This window comes from Sciurus carolinensis, chromosome 5 (assembly GCF_902686445.1).
Source record: "Sciurus carolinensis chromosome 5, mSciCar1.2, whole genome shotgun sequence".
NCBI classification, from domain to species: Eukaryota; Metazoa; Chordata; class Mammalia; order Rodentia; family Sciuridae; genus Sciurus; species Sciurus carolinensis.
The window spans coordinates 166,620,669-166,632,742 of NC_062217.1; the positions used below are offsets into that span (position 1 = coordinate 166,620,669).

Sequence of the window (12,074 nt, forward strand, 5' to 3'; positions counted from 1 at the left end):
TTCTTGTTACTTAGAAACAAAGGAGTTGGCTGGAATGTTTGAAATGTTTCTGCAGGTTAACTTTACAGAGTAACCTTTTCATTAAAAAAAAAATCCTTAATTAGGGCCCATTACCTACCTATCTTATTAAGTATAAAGAGGAAAGCAAAAGAAAGCAATGACAAGAGAACTAAGTACTCTCACCACATCCCATTGCAACATCACTAGTGCGAAGCCACTTGGTCGGTCTGATTTCTGGTTGTCTGGACAAGGTGACCTGGTGGTTTCAGTGTTGATGTCTGTTGACCAATTCTTCTGCCTGGCGGAGGTTCTGCTGTCCAACAGAACCTTTCGGAATTGCTTGCAGGAACGCTTTCCTCCACTAGAAATCATCAGCATGTCCATTTGGGGTCCCTGCCTTCCCCTAGCCAGAAAAGACGCTTCCAGTACCTGATGCAGCTAAGGTAAGTCAGAGATCTCCATGAATTGTTCTAGAACTGGGGAAGAGCAACAGAAGCAGGGAACTCTCTCTCAAAACCTGCTGACACTCATCTTGCTGGTCATTTGGTGGGAACACAATCTGCAATGAGAGAGAAAAGCTGACACAGAGAGAAGCAGAACTGCAGAGAGTTCGGTCAGTCTCGACTCTGGTTCCAGTCTTCTCAGACACCCACCTGTACCCCTCTGCTCCCTGGGTGTTTCCCTCCTTGGGTCTTATGAATTAAGATTAAAATTAAATTTAATTAAAATTAATTAAAATTCTTAAAGAATTTTCTTTTGGCCCAAACTAGTTTGAGTTGGGTTTCTGACACTTGCAACTGAAGATGATAATGTAGAGCACCTCTTTTTATTTTATCTAACCATCCCCCAGGACCATGGGATGGCATGGTTTTTAATATTTCACTAAACCTATGCTACCCTTCAAATTTAGCTCATGTTGCAACATGCTGTTACCTCAGTGGAAACTGTAATACAAAGCTGCTCACCCCGCCCTTTCCGGTGCAGCCATTGCCCCGCCTCCCAACCACTTGTCAATCTGTGAACATCCTAGCTAGCTATTGGTTCATCAGTCAGCTTGCAAGTATCCTTCTCCGTTATTGGTCCCCTGTTAGCCCTGCGGAATTCAACTACTTCACAGTAGCTACCCCGTCATCTTTTCTCTCTTGCTTTTCTGTCCCCGGACTCACTTTCTTTCTCCTCCTCGCTTTCCACTCTCTCTAGTGTACGCCCTTTCTCTTTTCCTCACATTTTCTCTCTTACCCTGTAGGGAGACACTCTGTTTGCTTAACAAACCCTCTTATGTGATTTCCCGTGTCTGACGTGGTTTCCGGGGGATTCCTTACAGAAACTCGGAGTTCCTCAGTGGTGTAGAATCCTAACATCTGCAGGCCTAACAGATATTGTCTCTGTGGGTTCAAAAGAGACAGGCCAGAGAGCAGCTTAACCCCAGCCTGGCAGGTGACAGCTGCCTAGAGCCCCTTAGAATCTGTGGCTCCCAGTTGACGTCTGTCAGCATGGAGTTTATTACTGAGGAGATCTAGCTTTCCGAGAAGGGAATATAAATTTTTCTTCTAGCAAGTTTGAAATCATTCAGTTTGACTAAAAAGTCAACTCCAGGCTCCAAAGTGGTGCATGCCAGCCTGCCAGGGCAGTGGTACCCTGGTGGGTTGGATTTTAGATGAAGCTTAGTGTTTTGTGAAGTAACAAAAACTCAACATTTGGGACTGGGGTTGCGGCTTAGCGGTAAAGGGTTGCCTAGTGTTAGGTTGGAATTTAGGCAACTGTAGGGGACAGAGCAGCTGAAACAAAGACCAGCCTGCCAAAAGGTGACCGATCAAGTGAGCTAGAAAATTCCACTGACCCTTAACATCCACCTGTCACTCAGCCGGACCCCCTCCCATTCTGACCTATAAACACCCTGGGCAGACGGGGCCACGCACTATTTTCTCCGAGTCCCTACTTGAGCTGTGCCCCAGAGGTCTGGGAATTTCGCTTGAGAGCCAGATTCCAATAAAGCTTGCTTTGGCCACTTTCTGTCCGATTTTATTTGTCCGCTAACCATGCCCCTGAGCTTACACCTAGCATATGTGAGGCATTGGGTTCCATCCTCAGCACCACAAATGAATAAATAAAATAAAGGTACTGTATCCATCTACAACTAAAAGAATATTTTTAAAAAACTCAACATTTTTCAAAACTTCCAAGAAGTCTCTAGGAAACCAGGCAGCAACCTTTCACTTGCCTTCCAGCTGGTTCCCCACAAATTCATCACAAATATAAACGAAAGCACTGCTCAGGAAAGTGGCCACAGCACTGCCCTGCCTGGTGGGACAGCCGAGGAGAAGTCAAGAACCAATGAGGTCCTAAGGAAATCAAGGTAGCAGCACCAGGCTACACACCCTTACTAGAGCCTAGTGCTATGCTGGGCACATGGGCTGCCAATACTGCTTCTGCAGAAAGCCCTGTGTTTCCTTGGAGGAGGGAGGGTGTGCCCTCTGTATTTGATGCCATCACTGACAGGGTGTGGGGCCGCTCCCTGGCTTTGTCAAAGAACACCATCAGGTACTGCTAATACCACTACTTTATGTAATAGTTTGACTTTTGAATGGGATATTTTTTTCAATGTCAAAGTAGGTCAATTTGGGTGGTTTTAGCTGTAGAAAATCAATTCAAGAAGTATTCAACAATTTGGAAAAACTATTGTTTATGTAACAGGAAGTCCAAAGGCAGGGTGGGATTTGTGTTGGCCAATTTAAGCAGACTCATGTTGTATGAACATGGTTCCTTCCACAATTCTGTTCTGCTGTCCAAAGTCAACTGCATCTTGAAAGTTGCTTTTCTCTTGGTCATAGGGTGGCTTCCAGCAGTAGCCACAACCACATTCTCTTGCTTGCATCCTACAAGAGAAAGGGAAAGTTGCTTCTGGAAGCCTTTCAAAGGGCAAGGAAGAATGTTCCCAGAAGATTCCAGCAAAACACTTCTCATATCTCATTAATCAGAAGCATATTACATGATAATTCCTGAACCAACCCTGGGTAGAGGGGAAGGAACTTCCCTTAGGCCAGTCAGGTGCACCCCAAAGCCAAGAGTGGTACAGTCAACTTCTCCTGAGGCATATGGATTATTTGGGAAGGGGTAGGTAACTGAATGTCATTTTGTTTCTATCATGCAGGAGATGGAACACACATGGCTAGACAGTTACCCAAGAATATTGACTAGCTTTAAGTTTGAATAGGTCTAATTTGCAATTTCAACATAAATGTGCTTTGCAGTTAATTCTTCAGTTCCCACCTCTTATCCTGCACAACATAAGAAGCAGAAGGAAACTCACCAAGAGAGATAGGATGGCAAATCACTCACGTGGTCTCCCAGGTTCTTGCTGGGCTTCTACTCACAGGCTCTTACTGTGGCATGATAAAGTTTTCATGTGGAAAGGACATTTTCAACATCGTGGCACCATGATCAGAGCCATGATTCACTTACTCCTGGGTGCAGAAGAATATCCTGGATAGGAGATTGTCCTTGTTCAAAATGCAGGTCTCTGAGCTTCAGTCCTAGAGATTCTGACTCATTATGTCTGCATAAGACTCAGGAATCTGCACTGAGAAAATCTGGATTTGGATTTGGATGCTAGTCTTCTCTGGATCATAGTGAGAAACAGTGACTGTGGGTCACTTGCGGTCTTAGCTTGGGCTCCCCAACAACACATCCGGAGATAAGAATTTTTATGACCACAATCAACTAGAACATGTCCTGTTATTGTTTGAATGTGAATTGTCCCCTGAAAGCTAATGTGTGAGATAACATAAGAAGGTTTAGAGGTGAAATGATTGGGTTATGAGAGACTTTGATTGGGTTTCGAGAACCTTAACACAATCAGTTAATTAATCCTTGAAAGGAATTAACTGAGTAGTAACTGAAGGTGGGTAGGGTGTGTCTAGAGGAGGTGGGTCATTGGGGGCATCCCTTTGGGGTATATATTTTGTATCTGGAGTGTGGAGTCTCTCTCTGCTATCTGATCATCATGTAAGCCGCTTCCCTCTACCACACTCTTCCACCATGATGTTCTGCCTCACCTCGAGTCCCAAGGAATGAAGCCAGTTGTCTATGAACTGAGACCTCTGAAACTGTGAGGCTCCAGATAAAATTTTCCTCTCTAAAATTGTTCTTTTCAGGTCTTTTGATTGCAGCAATGTAAAAGATTAAAGCAGTCTCTAGGAAAAATAGTTGAGAGATAAGGGAGGAGACTTAGCATGCAGTGGTTCATAGAAGCTCAGTTCTGGTTTCATCTGGGGCTCCTAATATTCTTTTTTGAAGGCTATTTCTTGCTAGCTTATGGGGGAGGAGTAGTTCCCTCATTTTGTTAACAAGTGTTGAGATGGTATCAAAGGAGGATCAGGGGAGAGGTATGTAAGTCCCTCTGAGACTGAGCTCAGAATGTGAGAATATTTGTGCCTTGTGAGAATTCATTATGATAGAGGCTTTCAATGCTGGGATGGACTGGGGACACTCTCTCTGAGGCAGAGGTTATGCATGGGCTCTACAACATGGACTTCTCCTCCTGAAGATGACCTTGGCAGTGCTGTGGCTGATTTTACAATTAGATAATACAGCAACAAAACCTAAAACCCCAAACAGGAATAATAATCTGGCAGTAGGTTAACTGTGCCAGACTCTTCCTATCATGCATGGGCAGAGATTTTTTCCCTCACTGAACAGGCCTTTTTTCTGGATTTGTACCTGCTTTCCCTGCCCATCACACTTTCTACAGCAACATTCTCTGCCACTTACCAGGTACATCATGGCAGCCCACACAACATTACTTCTGTTCCAGAAATTTCCTGCTTGGTAGAAGTGCCATGGGTGAAATTGGTCTTACTCAGGAGACAATCATGCCATTCACAATGCTGGGTTTTGATAGATTAGAGAAATTGAAGCTGGGTATAGTGTTAGGTTGAATCACAGGAAAATGATATCAAATCATTTTTGACCCATAAAAAATGGTACTTTCTTTCATATGATCCAACCCAGCAGTCAAGCTCATGACCAAGCACAGCCCATCAGACACTTCTGCCCAACTTTGAACCTTGGAGGACAGAGGCAGTCAGAAGTTTTTCTCATGGTAGCAGATGCTGAGAAGGGTCTTGCAGCAGGAGGGGACTGTCCTTGGGGTCGAGACCAGCAACAGCCAATGTCAAGCCTGGGAGCAGCGGAGCCCTGATGCTGTCCTGAGAGCAGATTCCTGCTGCAGTCTTAGTAACGCTTCACCCCCCTTTGGTTCCCATCCAAACCTAGAGTCTTCCCACTGAGCAGATGAGTTTCAAAGGCTCTTGGAATGAACCCCTCCTTGATTAAGCTAACAGGAGTAGGTTCTGTTGTTGGTGTTTCAAAGCGTTAATAAATACCCCATCTTTGGCCACTGAATTACAATGGTTTTCAAATAATGTGTTTATCAGTTCCCTGAGAGAACAACAGTCACCTATGAAAAACCCAGGCCAGCAGTGGGTCACAAGGCGGAGGAAAGGCGTGTGTGGGGTATGGATCCATTCCACTTATTTGCTCTACAGATTTTTTAAAAATTTCTTGTATTTTTTTTTTAAATTTTTTTAGTTTCTCAAATATATTTATTTATTTACTTATTTTATGATTAAAGACTGAATTCTTTATTTGGAATGAAATAGTCTTGTCTTACACAGTAGATAATAAAAAGGAATAACGTATACACATTATTAACCATAAATGAAAAGAGAAAACCAGTGCAAAATGCAGCAGACAATACATCTCTAATATATTGCAAAGGCTGAAACCAGGACAACACTGCTTCAGAAAGGTGGCAGCAAAATAGTGAATGTGTGAAAACAAGGAAAAGTATCGTGTATATAGGGTGCAGAAAGTTTCCCAGAATCTGACAGATCCCATGCATCTCTGCACCCAGAATACACTTAGAGGATAATTTAACCATGATGGTAGGGACTACAGAAAATGGTATCTTGTGTATAAACCTGGCCTCTCTAATCGCCTCCTTATGTGCCCGGAACATCTTGACGTTGTTCATGTGCGACTGCCAATATTTCACATATCCTCTGTGATCTGCTGTCAACATACACATGTCATTATGTGACCAAGTCATGGCCCTCACTGGGCTATCGTGAGCCTGTAATATTGTTTCAAAATCGAAAGTGAGTCCATTCCACAAGGTGAACTCTCCACTAGAAGCTCTGATAACCAACCATCTTCCTTCTGGAGTCCACCTGACAACAAATACTAGACACTTAATTTGTTGATGTCCAAACAAACTTTGTTGTTACTGCATTCATAGGATTATTCAACATTTCTATAGGTGGAACCAGATCATTATAATAACCTGCATCAGGTTGAATTGCCCTCTTATCTCTCTGGTCTCTTTGCCATATTCTATTCTCTAAATTCTTAAATTACAGATGGATTGTAGTCTATGGTTTTTCGGTTTACAGCTCTTCTCATTCATTTTCCATCAAAGATAAGCTGCTGCATTGCTTGCTGCTGTGCGAAGTCAGGTTGTTTATAAAACAGTTGTCGAGGTGCCTGGGGTTGGAACCGTGGCATATGGAAAAAACGAGGAGGAGAACCAATTTCTGTGGCCACGGTGATGTTGTCCTTCTAGTACCCATCAGGCTTTGAGCAGAGCTCCTAACAGTGAGCGAAGCGTTCGTCTTCACAGTTGGGAACGTCTCTACTCTCCAGACTCCTTCCTCCTCCTCCCTCAATGCCTCTCCTCCAAAACTGCAGCCGCCATCTTCCCCAATGAGCCACCGAGTGCGCCTAGTTCTTCAAATTTATAATGTGCAGCTATGTGTGGTATTATAAAGACTTTTAATGTTTCCATTGCTATAATTTCTTCTTGTCTCTAAATATTAATTGTGGCCTTTCTCATTTTTTAAATATTTGCCAGAGAGTAACATATTTATAGTTGTTGTTTTCAAAAGAAGACTTTGATGTATTAATTATAGTCTTTCTTACCTGCAGTTTCTCTTTTCCCTTCATTATATTCCTCTACTTGGCAGGAGGGATTTGTTTCTTTACTAACACTCTAAATTTGGTAAATTTCTGTGCTTTTTCACAGCATTAAAATTATTATGTGAATTAATCTGGACAAGTTCAACAAGCATGTATTAAGGGTCTACTATGTGACAGGTACAGAGCTGGAGGGAGGATGGCCCGATATCAATAAGACGGGAACCTGTGTCCCCAAGAGGTCTAGACAAGAAAGCATATTTTTATTTTTTATTTTTTATTTTTTAAGTGTATATGATTTTATTCATATGAAACAGAAGAATAACGAGCACAAATGTATACTGATAGAAATAAAGTGGTTGCTTCCTGGGTTGAAAATTTAAGTGGAGAGAGACACCAGGACACTTTCTGTTGTGATAGAAATAAGTCTATTTCTATTTGGGTAGCAGATATAAGGATATGTACGAGTCAAAACTCATAAAACTGAACCCTCATGGTCTGTGCTGGAAAACACATTTTTAAACAATATAAATATAAATGTTGTCATTGGATGGCATTAATAGTAATTTTTGTCTTTTTAATTCACTTTTGCATTTGCCAATATTTTGGTGATACATTTTTAAATTTAGCAGTGTTTCATTTACAAGACTTGCTAGTTACATAATCAGAAGAACACGGAAAATCAAGACAGAAGTCCAATGGTATGAGGAAGAGTGGCATTTCACCTTGAATATGGAGATTTTAGAAAGACCTCCCAGAAACTCTGGGTTGTGATGGGGGAAGAGTCACTCAAAGAAAGTTAGAGAATGTTCTAGACAGAGCGAGCAGCATCAACAACGCCCCGGCCATGGGAGAAGAGAGGCCCCGTCCTGGCTGTGTTGGGCTCCAGAAGGCTGCCTCCACGTCTGCATGTTTCCCTGCCGCGCCCCACCCAGCACAGGCGGGCACATGGACCACAGCTGGGGCAGGTACTCCCCAAACTCCTGTGACGTGGAATGAAGATGGACAAGGGGAGCAGGAGGAGAGGCGCTGGGCTCACGAAGGGGCACCATTTGATCCAGGAGACCCTTGAGAGTCCCTGTTGGTTATCAGTGATGAAAGAAAACTTCCGTGGAACTTTCTGTCTTAGAAGAGTAGGCACTGTTCAGGGGTGGACAGTTCCCCCGCAGTTTGAAAATGGATGTTGCATAGTCATCATTATTTGGACTCACTAAAGTTCATTTTCAGGTACCTATTACCTCCTGTTGTAGATTCATGAGCCCTGTTGCAGATCCTCCAGTACCAATATACCACTGACGTGAACATTTTACCATGTAAAGACTGCTCTTATGGGCTAAATAAACCAGGGTACCAGAGGATTCCTCAATCATAGACACCATAAATGTCTTTAATAATGGCTGCTCTATCGGCTTGGTCTGTTCTGACTCTCAGTAGTAACTCACATCTTCTACTTCCGGAGCCCCCAGAGGGCGCTCAGCCGGGAAAAGCAAGGCTTGAAATGAGAACGTTTTAATATCACTGCCATGTACTGTGTGGCAAGTTATGGTAAGAACTAAAACATTTTATATGTACATATATTGTATTTGTGATTTGTACTTGTGATTTTAACATACACATGCATGCACATAAAATATACAATATGAATATATACAAAATATGTTCTACATATAACATATAAAATCACAGATACAAATGCACATTTATTACACTTCTTCTCAATAAATGGCATTGTCATTCAGCTCACTGGGTTTATAGGATGTCCTTTTCTACAATTATGCAAGAACCCTTGTGGTTTTCCCTTCTTAAAATGTAAGTGAAATATAATCCTGATTCCCACAGAGAATTAATTTTTATAACCACTACATTCTGCCACGAATGAGGAAGATTAATTACTGTTTTCTTCTCTACTTTCTATTGAAACCCTCCATGGCAATGAAACAGATGTGAGGACTTGGCACTCAGCAGAGTCAGGTATACCTTTCCTGATTAACTCAGTTGGAAACCTCTGGGCATTGCACTTGACCCTCAAGAGAGCATCCTTCAAAGGTAGGAGCCAAACTCTCAGTAATTGACTTGTTGGGCAGCCACTTGGCTAGGTATGTCATGAGACAGATACACAGGTTTGGTGGTTCTGCAGGGCTGCCTGGACCAGTCACCCTGCTGCTAAGCTCAGTGATTGAATCAAGGCACCAATGAAGGCAAGGTGGGCCAGGGAAGCCCAGGCTTGCTGCAGGACCCACTGTGTTGAGCACAGATTCTGTGAATGAGCACCCTCTGCAGAGCAGGTCAGAGAGGAGCAGCAAGAGGGAAGGAGGTAATGTCCCCAGGGTCTGGCACCTGACTCTGCTCCTGGACCTTCAGAAAGAGTTCTTTTCTTTAGCTTCTGTGATTGATCCTTGACCTGGAGTTAGATGTGCTATCACAAATATATATCACTGTGTTGTCAAATTGTTGGACATTCAAGCAATGAAAGATGCTGAATCAAACATCTGTACATTTCTCCATTAAAAATGTGAAATTTCTATATTTCAAAAAAGTTATAAAAGGCAAAAGATGAGAGGAAACTGCAAACGATTACATCAAATTACTGAAAGAAGGCAGTGAAATAGTTCTTTTTACTATTATCTCAATTAAATAAAAGAATACATACATACATTTTTAAGGAAGACAAAGTCACTTTAAAAAACAACTTTTGTACATTTAGGCTTCTCTGAGATGTCCATGTTTTCACAAAAACATTTATTCTTTAATTTGGAAATTTTTAATTGAAAAATAGTTACACTCACTTCAGAAAATCATCTTAAGAAAATAATAAAATTAAACCAACTATAAGCATAACATTAGTTACTGTAGCTCTATCTTTATGGTTTGAAAAATTGAAGATAACATAAATGTTAGGTAATAGTAGAATAGTTAAAAAATTTCTTGCATATTTACATTCAGTCTACCAAATATTATCAAATATTCCAAAGATAACTATGATGACTACATAAAGATTATAAATATGATTATAAAAGAATGTTGAAATGATTAGCAAGAAATGTGAATATTATATGACTATGTAAAAACAGACCATTTTTTTGATAAGAGCCGGGAAAATATATATAACTATAAAAATAAATACACTAACAAATGAAGATTATGGATACTGTTTTTTTTTTCTTTTAAAAATTATTGGGATGTAGCTCAGGGGTAGAGTACTTGCCTAGCATGTACAAGGCCCTGGGCTGAATCCGCAGCACCACATGTGCAGGCACCTACACACACACACACACACACACACACACACACACACGCACACAGAGTTATGTTATTTTTCATGCCTGAAGAGTGAGGCGAGGTAGTCAGCATAGGTCAGGGCACCAAGAGTCCCAGCAGTGTCCAGTGCTGGCTCAGAGGCCTCAGTCCTCTTCCTTCAGTCTGCCCGTCTTCAAGGCGATGATGGGGCAGACTTTGAATGCTAAAAATCAGTCTGACCTTGAGTAGAAACACAAGTGTGCTCAAGATTCAAAGAAGCAGTGTAAATTCGCGTTTATTTCCCATCCCCACAATTGGAGGAGCCTGTGAAAGAGCAGACAATGCTATGAAATCCTTACGGCCATCAGAGTGTCTCACAGCTTACCTCTGCCAAGGTCCAGCTTGTTAAGAATGAGAAATCAATAGAACCGCTTCTGCCCCAGAAATCCTGAGCAACACTAAACACAGCCTTGTTAGTTTAATCTAATGTACGAAATGTTATTCCATGAGCACACGTTAAGATATTGTTTATTTGGATTAATAAAATTGTGATGAAATCAAGTGAGTTCTCTTATTTTTCCTTTAAAAACAGCCAATATCTGGAAAACACACACATTGAAAGAATGTAAGTCACCCTAGGAGTGAGGTATGCTGGTGTCCCCACACATGCCTGAAGGAGCTATGCTCAGTCCTCAGTACAGAGAGTAGGGCTCAGGCCTTGTTCCAGGGAGCAGGACACAGAAGCATAATGACCTAGAGTTCATGCCTGGGCTCTCTCCTCAGGACTAGAGGAAAAACACAGACAGCACTTGCCCCTGCCTCTGTCGCATACATTACCTCCTTTAATCCACCCACCAATTTTACCAGGTGGGTTATGATCCACCTCATTGCTCAGATGAAAAAACTGAGACACAGCAAAGCTATGTTACTTTTCCAACATCGCACAGCAAGTGTGTGTGTCCCTGGTTCCTAAGTCACCTAGCTCTCAGCCTGGAGTATCTCCAAGGAGATAAATATACATAATGTTTGTGCTGGAGATTGAACCCAGGGGTTCTCTACCCCTGAGCTACATCCCCAACCTTTTTATTTTTTGAGACAGGGTGTCACTAAGTTGCACAGGCTGGTCTCAAACTTAGGATCAGCCTCCCCAGTTTCTGGGAGTACAGGCATGCACCACCATGCCCAGCTAGAAGCAAGCGATGCTTCTAATCCCAAAACCACAGAGCTAGGAGGTGGCGGCCAGGGCAGGCTTCCTGTCTGCCCAGCTGCAGAGACCTCAAGGCTTCCAGCACCTCTGGGCTGCCTCTCCTGTGCCCAGGGTGCAGGAGGAGCACACCCCTCAGAAGGCCTGCTCGATTCAAGTCCATTTCAACACGACTGCTTTTCTCGGAAACATCCTTTAGTCTAAGAACCCTCAGCTACTATGTCATACAGTGGAGTGCCTCTTCCATTCTTCTGTAATTATTACCCATAACGAGTAGCCAAATAATAAACTGGCTTGGTGACCACCTACAGTGAAGTGAGTGCGGGAGGAGGATGTTAAAGACAAACCTGAGGAGCCATCCATTGGAACCAGCTCTGGCTGCACAGTCAGTGCTCCTGCCCGCTCAGCCCGGCTCCCTTGACGCTGACTTGGTCTTCCACGGGACTGGGTGCTGTTCCTTTAAGACATCTGGCTGTGAATGTGTGTGCTCCACGTCCCCAGGTCATCCCCCACGAGTTCTTCAGTCCACCTCTAAAGCTCACGTGGCAGCAGCTCTCTCTCCTGGACAGAGCCCTGGCTTTGGGGTGAGGAAGCCTGGCCCAGGTTGTCTTTGCATCACGTGGATGGATGGGTGGCTTTGGGCAAGGCGCTGACACTTCCT

The 12,074-nt window shown here is 42.8% G+C and overlaps 1 pseudogene; it reads right to left on the bottom strand.

Moving 5' to 3' along the window:
- Positions 1–5,667: 5,667 nt before the first annotated feature.
- LOC124985806 (pre-mRNA 3' end processing protein WDR33-like) lies at positions 5,668–7,002 on the bottom strand (annotated as a pseudogene).
- Positions 7,003–12,074: the final 5,072 nt, after the last annotated feature.